General features: G+C 41.8%; 1 protein-coding gene across 8 annotated transcripts in view; it reads right to left on the bottom strand.

Annotated features, from left to right (window-relative positions):
- Positions 1-12,982, bottom strand: part of LOC111853106 (agrin-like) — a 193,958-nt gene that overhangs the window by 119,594 nt on the left and 61,382 nt on the right. The window lies entirely within an intron of this gene.

Below are 12,982 nucleotides of genomic sequence, written 5' to 3'. Positions count from 1 at the left end.
ACAGTGGTTGCCATTTAACAGTCTTCTGAAAGTCAAGGATTTCAATAATTCATGTCAGCGATCATAGGCCTCCTGCAAGCTCTCTTTTCACTACTGCTTTGGTTCCTTTTTTAAGCACCTTAATTTTCCAAGGAAAGAACAGCTTCAGAGCTCCTGCCAAAGATGATAGACACACTGCTTTTCTGAAAAAGAAAAAAAAAGCACGACGACCAAGGTTCTGGAGATGAACCAAGTTCTCGTAATAATTCTCAAGCAGTGGTAACGTCAATCAAAGCAAAAGCAGCAGTTCCACATCTTATATTGTTCCAGACTTAAAGTTGGGAAATGTCAAGAATGAACTGTCACAACTGCACACACATACACACAAAGAAAAGTTTGCTAGACTTACACACTCACCTTAGCATTTCAAAGCACTTAAAGTTTCCAGGGGCCTTTCATGCACTCTAAAGGAAGCCTTTCAAAGGTCACGCACCTCAAGTCACTGCCATAAATGGCTCAAAAAGATGGTGATTGCTTCAAGATAAAATAGCTATAGCCTCATCACAACATAAAGAGGGAAATGTATTGCATACAGAGACTAATAGTGAAGTCAATAATATTGACAAACTATCTGGATTTCATTCTACAACAGAAAGCCTCATTGAAAAGTAACATGTAAATTAAACTGATTCTGTGGATCACTCTCAGAATCACAAAATGTCAATAACTGTATTTCAGTACGTATATAATCAAGGTAAAGCTATACAATTTGATTCTTCATATATGGTTTGCATTCATCATTTCTTTCAGCTTTGGACTTCTGCTCTTCCGACATCTCATAATGAAATGTGCAGCCATTGAGTTGTACTTCTTCTGTCACCAGAAGCCTCTCGCTTTTGGATGATGTTCCACAATAAGAAGGATGTCTAGACATGACAGTGACAACGTCCATCAAACTGGCATGACTCAATCCATGAATGAAGCAAACGATTATGAATTGTTTCAACATAAACGACAGTGACGAATTACAGAGACTGTTAGGAGGAAGGAAGGATACAATCATCCACATGCATTAGCAGCCATCGGAAAAGGCAATGCAGGGAAAGCGAAATGGAAATGAAGTCCACTGGGCCGTGAAGTCACTGACTGTCCAGATGACACTGGGATGAGGAGAGTCTATTAATAGAACTGGGCTCCAAAAGCAGAGGGGTACCTGCATTGACCAAGCAGAAAAGTCTCGCAGCCTTTATGACCCCCTCCTGACCTTGAATGTGCTCTTTAACTGAGCCACCAGGGGGCAGCTGCAAAGCAGACATCTCAATGAGTCACACTGGCTAAGATTTCGATCTATGGGCTTGGCAGCTATTGATCCTAGACATCATAGGGGGTGAGAGGTGGATTTCAGTAGGAGTGTGATAAGCATCATGTTGTAGTTAAGCACTCTACTCAACCTATCTCCACTTACAAACTGTAGTATTTCATGATATCATTATTATTATTTATGAATTTGTTTGTTTGTTTGTTTTCAATCATTCATTGTATTGTATTCATTCATTCTTCATTCATTCTATACAGCTTGTCCCAGGCAGGGGGTCTGAAGTCCATCAGGGAAATAATGGCTGTGAGATTGGGAATAAACCAGGATGGGGCAGCAACCCATTACAAGGTGCTCCTATACGCACACACATGCGCACACAGACACACACACACACACACGCACATGTAGGGTAAACATATCCTTATGGGGACCGCTCATTCATTTCAATGGGAAAAATGCTAACGCTAACTATGACAACCTTAACCCCTACCCTGCCCTAACCATAACCATAAGTAACCTAACAAAATACAAGAGTTTTTGCATTTTTAGTTTTTTCATAGCAGTCACAGATTTTTATAAAATAGAGTTTTCCCTTATGGGGACCAGGAAACCGGTCCCCATAAGGGAAAAAAAACGGATATTTATCACGTTATGGGGACATTGTGTAAACCCGCTCATACACATACACATACACATACACATACACACGCACGCACACACACACAGACCTGTACTCGTATCTTTGTAGGCACCATCCATTAATTTCTATGGGCAAAACCCTAATCCCAACAATGACAGACTTATCCCTTACCCAGCTCTAACCTTAACCATAAGTATGACAGCCTTATCCCCTACCCAGCTCTAACCTTAACCATAAGTATGACAGCCTTATCCCCTACCCAGCTCTAACCTTAACCATAAGTATGACAGCCTTATCCCCTACCCAGCTCTAACCTTAACCATAAGTATGACAGCCTTATCCCCTACCCAGCTCTAACCTTAACCATAAGTATGACAGCCTTATCCCCTACCCAGCTCTAACCTTAACCATAAGTATGACAGCCTTATCCCCTACCCAGCTCTAACCTTAACCATAAGTAACTATGACAACCTTATCCTCTACCCAGCTCTAACCTTAACCATAAGTAACTATGACAGCCTTATCCCCTACCCAGCTCTAATCTTAACCATAAGTAACTATGACAGCCTTATCCCCTACCCAGCTCTAATCTTAACCATAAGTAACTATGACAGCCTTATCCCCTACCCAGCTCTAACCTTAACCATAAGTAACTATGACAGCCTTATCCCCTACCCAGCTCTAATCTTAACCATAAGTAACTATGACAGCCTTATCCCTTACCCAGCTCTAATCTTAACCATAAGTAACTATGACAGCCTTATCCCCTACCCAGCTCTAATCTTAACCATAAGTAACTATGACAGCCTTATCCCTTACCCAGCTCTAACCTTAACCATAAGTAACTATGACAGCCTTATCCCTTACCCAGCTCTAACCTTAACCATAAGTAACTATGACAGCCTTATCCCCTACCCAGCTCTAACCTTAACCATAAGTAACTATGACAACCTTATCCTCTACCCAGCTCTAACCTTAACCATAAGTAACTATGACAGCCTTATCCCCTACCCAGCTCTAATCTTAACCATAAGTAACTATGACAGCCTTATCCCCTACCCAGCTCTAACCTTAACCATAAGTAACTATGACAACCTTATCCCCTACCCAGCTCTAACCTTAACCATAAGTAACTATGACAGCCTTATCCCCTACCCAGCTCTAATCTTAACCATAAGTAACTATGACAGCCTTATCCCTTACCCAGCTCTAACCTTAACCATAAGTAACTATGACAGCCTTATCCCCTACCCAGCTCTAACCTTAACCATAAGTAACTATGACAGCCTTATCCCCTACCCAGCTCTAACCTTAACCATAAGTAACTATGACAGCCTTATCCCCTACCCAGCTCTAACCTTAACCATAAGTAACTATGACAGCCTTATCCCCTACCCAGCTCTAACCTTAACCATAAGTAACTATGACAGCCTTATCCCCTACCCAGCTCTAACCTTAACCATAAGTAACTATGACAGCCTTATCCCCTACCCAGCTCTAACCTTAACCATAAGTAACTATGACAACCTTATCCCCTACCCAGCTCTAACCTTAACCATAAGTAACTATGACAGCCTTATCCCCTACCCAGCTCTAACCTTAACCATAAGTAACTATGACAGCCTTATCCCCTACCCAGCTCTAACCTTAACCATAAGTAACTATGACAGCCTTATCCCCTACCCAGCTCTAACCTTAACCATAAGTAACTATGACAGCCTTATCCCCTACCCAGCTCTAACCTTAACCATAAGTAACTATGACAGCCTTATCCCCTACCCAGCTCTAATCTTAACCATAAGTAACTATGACAGCCTTATCCCCTACCCAGCTCTAACCTTAACCATAAGTAACTATGACAGCCTTATCCCTTACCCAGCTCTAACCTTAACCATAAGTAACTATGACAGCCTTATCCCCTACCCAGCTCTAACCTTAACCATAAGTAACCAAACAAAATACAGGACTTGTAGTATTTTCAGTTTTTTGATTGTAGTGACAGATTTTAATAAAATTGAGTTGCCACTTGTGGGGATCAAAAAAATCATCCCCACAACGTTAAGGTTTTGTCCCCACAATGCAATATATACATAAACTACACACACACACACACACACACGTGCGAGTAATACTAGAAGTAGTAGGAGTACCAGGAGTAGCATTACGTAGTATTGTGATTACTGTTTTTTATTTTAATTGCCTACACCATATAATATATTTCAATTCCTTATATCATGTAATTTATATTTGAATTGCACTGAATTTCTTAATTGAAATGAACTGAAATGGGAAAATAAAAAGAGAACACAGCAACACAAATGCTGACTACAGTATGTTGAAGGACATGGAGACAGGACTGCAGAGAAGACAGAGGATTCCTAGAAGGAGCAGAGGGAGATCGGTGAGGAGATCAAGACGAGTGCAGAGCCAAGCGAGAGGGGGAATAACTAGATGGAGGAAAAGAAGCGGGAAGGACTGAGAAAAACACAGCGGAAGAACAGACAGACGACAGTGAGTGAGTGTGCAGGAGATGGTGGAGGACAGGCTGAAGGATGAGATGGAACGAAGAAAAGAGAGGGAGGGAGAGAGCAGAGAGATGAGAAAATGAGACAGAAGGTGAAGTGAGAGAGAAAAGACTTAATGAAAGGAGAGGGTGTACGGAGCCGGGGGGGGGGGGTCTCTCTGCCATCTAGGGACACCCCCACTCAGCGCTAGAAAAAGCCAGAATAATGTGATATCATGAGCTACTGTGGGGTGTGAAGAAATACTACTGTGGAAAAAATTAAGAGACCACAGCGACATTTTCAGTTTCACACATTTCTCAATTTATGGGTGCGTGTCTGTATAAAATATAAATTTTTTTTGCAAACTCCAGCCTGGCTCTTCCCTCCTTCCCATTAATGAAGCTCTTCTTTGTTTTATGGGTCTTCAGTCCTGCTTCTAGGAGCCTGATATGAACTGTCCTAGCAGTGCACTTCACACCTGCACTTAACGTTTCCCATTCCTTTTGAAGGTCACTTGAGGTCATCCTCTGATTTATGAGGCACTGTCAGATATGTTGACGGTCATTAGAAAGTCGCTTCTGCCCTTTACCTGGCTGGTGTTTGGTCATTGCCAGTGTCTCCTGCTTCACCTTGTTCTTGTGTCCTGCTGTCTTAGAAACCTTGATCTTGGAAGCAGCCTGCCGCTCAGTGTAGCCTTCTGCCAGCAAATCCAGGATTAAACCAGGATTTACAAATGGAGGTTTTTAAAAAATATTGAGTGCTCTCAAGTTGTTCCAGAGCTGCATATACCTGGTCACTCACAAACACAGGAAGCATACTTCCCAAGGCCGTATCTCAGCTTTTTAGTTTCAGAGAGACTCTACCTGGACCTCTGCATCTTCCAGCAATTTAAACAACGAACTGGCACTGCAAAGCATTTTAGCTCCAGCTAATCAGCAAGCATGGAAATAAGCCTGAGATGCAGCAGTTTGAACTAGAAAACGAGACCACTGCAGAATACTGAAAGCAATAAATGAACAAATTAATTCATAACAACAAATCATATTTTGTAGAAATTTTACAGTTCAAAACAATCCACTTGATATTCACCAGTCACTGAATCAGGTGGGCAGTAAGCTAAGGGAAATGCTTTTTCCCCTTGGATTACTCTGCACTCTCTCTTTATTGTAAACATCACACTGAGGTGTTTGAGTACAAACAAATTACAAATTAGGTTTGGCTTCCAGTCCATGAGTTGACTTCTTCGTTATGTTGCTTTCTAGCTTTGCATTACATTACTTTTATTTATTTACCAGACTCTTTCATCCAAAGCAACATAGATTGTTTTTCATTGCTACCAGGAACTGAGCTGTACTGCAAACTGACAGGTTTCCTTTGTAAATTATGCGAGCCGTACTCAAGCCGTACTCAAGCCATACTCAAGCCGTATCCGAAAATGTCACGGCCGTACTAGCAGGGCCAAAAGCGTAAATAATCTGAGCTGGTTGTGTCGGCACCTTTTGATTGGTAAAAATGCAAGAAGATATCGGTGTGTTGTTCTATGCATTACTCATTATTAGTAGTATCACGCATCACAATGTCCCGGTGTATTCCTCATAACTCGAACTTGAAAATTTTCAATCTCCTATATAAAAAGGTACTACACAGAATGGATTTGTAATACAAATGTATGCAAGCGAGTGCTAATTCCACTAGTGTTTGATGCTAACATAACGCAGTGATTCTCGCAGACTTGCTAGAGAAAAGTAGCACATAGTAAACCGTGATGTACACAGCGTGAACAGTAAATAAGCGTCCCTTCGGTTTTATGTCATGCTGCTCTCCAAACCAGGCAAAGCCTTTCAAGAGCCAACCCTTCTGCACCCCTTCTAAATGAAGCTTGCTCTGTATGGTCAAAACTTAAATGAAAGATAGATTGCCAAGACTAATAATGACTAATAAGTCATGTTTAGAATAAATCCCACATAGTTCCTTCACTTAGCTATATAAACAATTATGACTGGCTTTATGTAATAACTGAGAATTGCACATGCCTGAAACCAATGTGAAACAGACACTTAATGAAAAATTTCAAAGTTGTCTGGCAAATCTGTCCAGTGAAGGAGCCCAATTAAATGCCATGGGGTGGCATGGGTGGTGATGCAACCGTACACCAACAGCTTGTGACATATGCAAAGGGTCAATCAAAAAAAGACCTGCCCAAGCACTTCTTCAGTATGTAAGCCTTCTCCAGACATTTCACACCACTATACTTATTAGTGTTTTCAGCTCTGAAAGAGTGATCTCCTTTGCTGTGAGCCTCAAAAATTCACAAGGTATCTGTGAACCACAAAATCTCATTTATCTGACTATGATTTTGCAGCGACCGCGAATATCTTGCACTGCATTGATAGTCAGGAGTCTTCACAGTGTTTGAAAGATGGTTGCAGGTATGAATCAAGATCTTGTATTTTTCTGCCTTTGTCTCCTTTTCTGTTCACATTCTCAACAACAGACTTCAAGTACAACTGCAAGTGGTGCTGCAAGATCTCCATAAATTCCCCAATGACTTCTCCATAGTCAGGTGCCTCGACAGTCAAGATGAATGTGAATGTGGGAGGCTTATGTAGGACTTCATCACAAGGTGCAGCAAGAAATATCTTCCTTAACATCAGTAAGACAAAAAAAGAGTTGGTATTGGACTCCTATCATGCCATGGTACCAATAAGAGCAGACCCAGAGGTGGAAGTGAAGATGGTGTGTCTTTCAACATGTGCAACAAGCCTTTCATCATGACTGGACACCGGAAGGGAGAGACAGCCATGCACAGGCTTCTATATAAACTGAGGGTGACTTTATTACAAAACAAAACTTACAATGGGGTAGTAAAGTAAAGGACCACCAGGGTTCAAAACCCGGGGCAGGAAGAAGCAATTAGGAGGTGATAGTACTGGGTGAGGTGGGCAATCTGCAACACGAAATACTGACACTAACACTGACACTGACACTGACACTAACATTGACACTGACACTAACACTGACACTGACACTGACACTAACATTGACACTGACACTGACACTAACATTGACACTGACACTAACATTGACACTGACACTGACACTAACATTGACACTGACACTGACACTAACATTGACACTGACACTGACACTAACATTGACACTGACACTAACATTGACACTGACACTGACACTAACATTGACACTGACACTGACATTGACACTAACATTGACACTGACACTAACATTGACACTGACACTGACACTAACACTGACACTAACACTGACACTAACACTGACACTAACATTGACACTGACACTGACACTGACATCCACAAGCATGTACACAAGCAAAACACTAACAGTAACTGTCAGACAACAAGGGCAACGGTAGGTACTTATATACAAAGGTGATGAGGTTAAACAAGGAACAGGTGCGAGTAATGAATCATTTAACGAGCATATTAGGACTGTGCATAGGGAGGAAGACGGGACAGCCAGTGACATCTGCTGGCCAAATGGGAATATGATGGACATGGTAGGGACAGATCCTGACACTACCAAGGATGTTCTATCAGTCCTAGGAGAAAGTGGTCTTATGGGATAACAAACTAGCTAGACTGATCAGTCAGGAGGGTTGGTTCTCTTAGAGGGCTAAACATGAGCAACAAGGAGGCAGTATTTGAAATATGGATGATGGCAAAGGCATCGACCTTCATAACCAAAACTGCACATCTCCCTCCTAATGCTAAATCTAAATACCTTCAGGCATAGGCTCAGCACAGGCAGTTGTAATTCAACAGTATTCTGAATCGGAGAAGGTATAATATGTGTACAACAATGAGCCATCTATCCAATCATCCCTTAATCAATCAATCAATCAAATCTATCCATCCAGCCATCCATCCATCCATCTGTCCATCTACCTAACATCTGTTTTTTGTCCTGCCTGTACTATTCAGTTAAATTCAATAATTTTTTATATAGCGTCTTTTATAACAGAGTCCCCCCAATGTTCTTTACTTGCATGTGTTGTGATACCTGCAACATTCACAGAGAATCATTGAAGAACAGGGAAAGGGGATGACAACGGAGGAGAGGGACCAAAAACTCCCAATTAGGGGGAAAAAACACCTCTGGGCGTTAAAGGTCAACTGGCTGCCCCCCCCCCCCCCCCCCCCCCCACAACCCTGGCATTCTAACATTAGAGAAAATGAAAGAGTGGGCAAACTGCAAACTGGTCAAGGTCAAAGCCGAAGTCCATCCGTGAGTCAGTTCTCCGTGCCGGCCTGTGTGGGGTGGCAGATTGAAGTCACCACCCACTATGTCACACTTCCTAAGCCTATGCTTGCACTCGTGCTCTTTCTGTTATATATGATGCTGTGCTGCCAGAATCCCCCACTTGGGATGGGAAAAGTACATCTATCTATCTCTGCCTGAACTGCTTCAATATGTATTCCATAGTATCAACTGTAAACGTCACCCGGTAGCTGCCTCCTGCTCCGTCAATGTGATCTTTGTCTCCTGGTTCTCCCCATTGAATTCTGCTCTCTGGAGACCATGTTCTGGACAGATGACACATGGATATATACACAGCTCTGGGATATCCATTCCATCATTCATTCCACATTACGAGGACCTCAGCCCTGCCTAGCTGGTCCCAGAAGACCAAGGTTTGTCAGAGAAAAAGGCGTGGGGGTAGCTTTAATGGGGGGAAGGGAATCAATCGATTGGACAAGAGCCTGCTTTATCATGCAAGTCTTGTTCTAAATTCAGTGAGCACCAGATGTGGAATCCACTCAGCATTCTACTAGATGAAGCGCATTGTCCTCCAGTTCCTCCCCCAGCTACTAAACCACTGACTGCCAATATCTGTATATGCCTTTAAAAAAAAGATGACAGACTAATTAGCCAAAACACAATCTTTATCGTATTTTGCTCAGTGTGTGGTCATAGCAACTGTCCCTCATGGGGAGAGCTTATAGATGCCTAGATGCCTCTATGTATCAGCCAACTGTGATCACTAGGTTTTACTAAATTCTTATTCTTTAGTTTAATTGCATGTGGTTGCCTCACACAGGACAGCAAAGGGCTAAGAATACTGTGGGGAAACTGGGTCACATATTACATTAAATATTAAGGAAAAAATACACATAATACACATACGATTATTTTTAAATGGCATATGCTGAGCTCAGAAGCTTCTCACATTATCTTTTTTTTAGTCTGCTTTTTTTTTTTTTTTAAGCCAGCCACATACAACTAGGATGGGAAACTTGATTTTTGGTAACACATTTGCGCCACCATGTGGAGCCTATTTGTATCACATCATCTACATGTGCGCATGCTTCTTTTTCCATGCACAGGTGAGAACCCTTTGCACTATTCACTGTAATTTTAGTTGAGACATACCAAAAACAGAGAAAAGTATAGAGAATTAGAAAGAAGCACAAAAGTTCACTCTTCAGTTTCACTTCAAGGTCCTCATCTTCTGTAAAGCTAGTGCAGAATTCACATGCACACGTCAGTGAGGCAGGGAGGGAAAAGCAGATAATAAGGGAAAGAGGGACTGCAGGCACACAACCAAAGTAATGCAGTAACTGTACAACTGACCTGCATCTCTGAGGCATAAGACAAACACTGCATCAAACACTGCATCACTGCCATCTCGGCAAGACCACACTGCCTGCGGACCACTGCAGAGCTTCAAAGCTTCTCTCTTAATGCACAGCAGATCTATGCCAAGTTACTCTTATTCTTATCGTAAAACAGTATTAAAAACTCCGCCGGGGTCTCCAACGGCACACAGGCATGAGCAGTCGAACACTGAGCCTCTCTAAAGGTCAAAAAACCGTTACAAAGAAAATATGACAAACAAATCACGCTCTACAATATGATAATCAAATCAAATACACGGACAGCCCTAATCTTTCCGGCAGATAATGACCAATGGGAAATCATCTGCCGACACAAATTAACAGGTAGACGTAAAACATCATCATAGATGAATATGAAAGAAACAAAAGAAAACATTGTTTTCATGAGGATTGGGAAAGAGTTTTTTTTTTTTTCCCGCGAACGTGAACAGTGTGTGTGTGTGCCTCATTTGCGGCAGATGATTGTATTTATTTTTCTTCTAAAATGTTGACGCATTTAATAAAATACATCCCCCCTATTCCAATCTGGCCCTCGATTTCAAATCCAGGGCTTGTTTTCCAGTCTCCCAGGTAGTTAGCTCAATAATTTCTGGCTCTAATTGGCCAGAGGCTTCACAACTGTCTCTCAGGTAAAGGAAAGCTGGAAAACCAAGAGGACTCGGCCCTTGAGGACCGTGATTTGAACAGCCCTGCAATACATGAATACACATAAAATGGTGGTAGCACATGAGCACTTCCATCTTCTCAAATTAGCACTCGAATGAAAAAGGTTGGTGACCCCTGACCTTTTCCTCCCAAGGTTCCTGTCATCTTCAATACACCACAGAGAAAATTTTGGTACAAATGCAATGGCTGCCAAACTACAAAGTGTCAGAACTCTGTCATATTAATAGCTCATACAACAGAGGATTTCTTCAGAGTCAAACAGTTCTACAGTTTCTCACAGTGAAATTCTACAGTTTCTCTCCTATGAGACACACACTTTTTCAGGTGAGATCCGATCTTGGCAGAGGGTCAGTCATTAATGCGCCACCCCTAAATCATCACTAAGAGTAAAAGGCTTTTCTGGAGGGCGTGATGCTGATGCCGAACCACCAGTCAGCCTTCCATCAGAGTCTAACCCGCAGAGACAGACACCACCCAAGCTCAAAGGACAGAGAAGCAAAGGAAATCGACCAAAAAGGCCAGAGCGGTTAAGCTTTATAAGAGCCACAGGAGAGGGACTGTTCCGTGACCTACAGCCACTTGTGACATGACCATCAACGGTGGCCCTGCCTCTTATCACCTTCAACAGTGTCATTTAGCATTACAGTGCCGGACTGATTAAACATTCTATCAGAGTACATCTGAGTGACCTCCTAGAAGAATGCTCTAGAGTACAGTATTCATATTGTACTTCAGAAGTGTTTTTAATAAACGTTGCTTAAATTTACTCTGCTGTCTTACTGTGTCGTCTTAGTGTAACACAAGTACAAATATTAATCTTTGCTAAAACAGCTTGAAATAAGTGTTCAAATTGAAATAAGTGTTTGCAATCTAATTCAGTATTCTCTACCTCTGTAGAAAGTCCAGGGAGGAGAATGACTAGGTTAGTTTAAATTATTAATATTAAAAAGATCCCTAAATCTAACTTGCATTTTACATTTAGTGTATTTCTGGTGTGTGAGTGTGCCCTGAATGGTTGGTGCCCCATCCTGGGTGATAAGCCTCTGGGACAGGCTACAGGCCCCCATGATCCTGAATAGGATAAGCAGTTACAGAAAATGGATGGATTTAGAGTATTTCTAGATGTATGTTGTTATTTTAGAGCATTTTAATGCTGAGTGATTGGTTAGTTTTAAATCAACTGATTGTGCATTTTCACAATGCTTGACCAGTGACAGCAGCTTTTTCACACCGTTTATTTTACACTGCACACTCTCTGTCCTGCTGCTACTATTGTTTCCACTTTTATTTATTTCCTATTTATTGCTGTCTTGTTGCTAGGATACAGTATACAGTATGTCATAATACTGTATCCGCAATAATACTACACACGCTCCTCTACTTACGAACTTTCAACTTACGAACTTTCAGACATACGAACGAAGAGGACTGTAAGTCCATATTGTGTTTGTTGAGCTCCCGTTTCCTGTCCGCAACTTCAAAGTTTGTTCTGCGCGCCAATTCCACCTAGTACGACTTCTGGCCGCTACTCCCGCCGCGCAGCAGCATAGCGTGCGTACTCCCAGCATCCTAGTTCTTTGTACTTACAATGATGTTGAATAATGACTTACGAACATTTCAAGTTACGAACAGCTGTTCAGAACGTATCTCGTTCGTAAGTAGAGGAGCATCTGTATTTATTCAAATATCCATTCAGAAAACACTGTTACTGCTTTGTCAACTGCACAGTACATTGTCTTGTCCTGTAATTGCACTTATGCACTCCTGTGTTGTTTCTATCCTTTTGTTTTTTGTGCACATTGGTCTTTGAGGAACAATGCTTTGTTTCACTGTATACTGTATATATGGCTGAAATGACAAATAAACCTGCTTGACTTGACTTTACATCAGCAGCAGGGGTGTCAAACTGCAGTCCTGGGGGGCCGGAGCCCTGTGTAGCTCAGTTCTTTCCCTGTTCCACCACCAATGATTCAGCTCAAGAGCTGTGTGGTAATTAGCACAAGGAGCTGAATGTGTTACATGAGAGGAAACCCAAAAATGTGCAGGGATCTGGCCCCCCAAGACTAAGAAAATCGAGGTAAAAACATATAGGCATAGCATGCAAAAACAAGTACTTCAATATGTAGTAAATGCAGAAAGTCTGCAGATGTCTCACACACATCTGTATTCTGTGTCATTAATACAAGTCCATTTAAAATCATATACACTGAGGTCTGTTTAA

Source organism: Paramormyrops kingsleyae, chromosome 8 (assembly GCF_048594095.1).
Source record: "Paramormyrops kingsleyae isolate MSU_618 chromosome 8, PKINGS_0.4, whole genome shotgun sequence".
In the NCBI taxonomy this organism is placed as follows: domain Eukaryota; kingdom Metazoa; phylum Chordata; class Actinopteri; order Osteoglossiformes; family Mormyridae; genus Paramormyrops; species Paramormyrops kingsleyae.
This window is presented reverse-complemented; position numbering and strand designations above follow the sequence as displayed.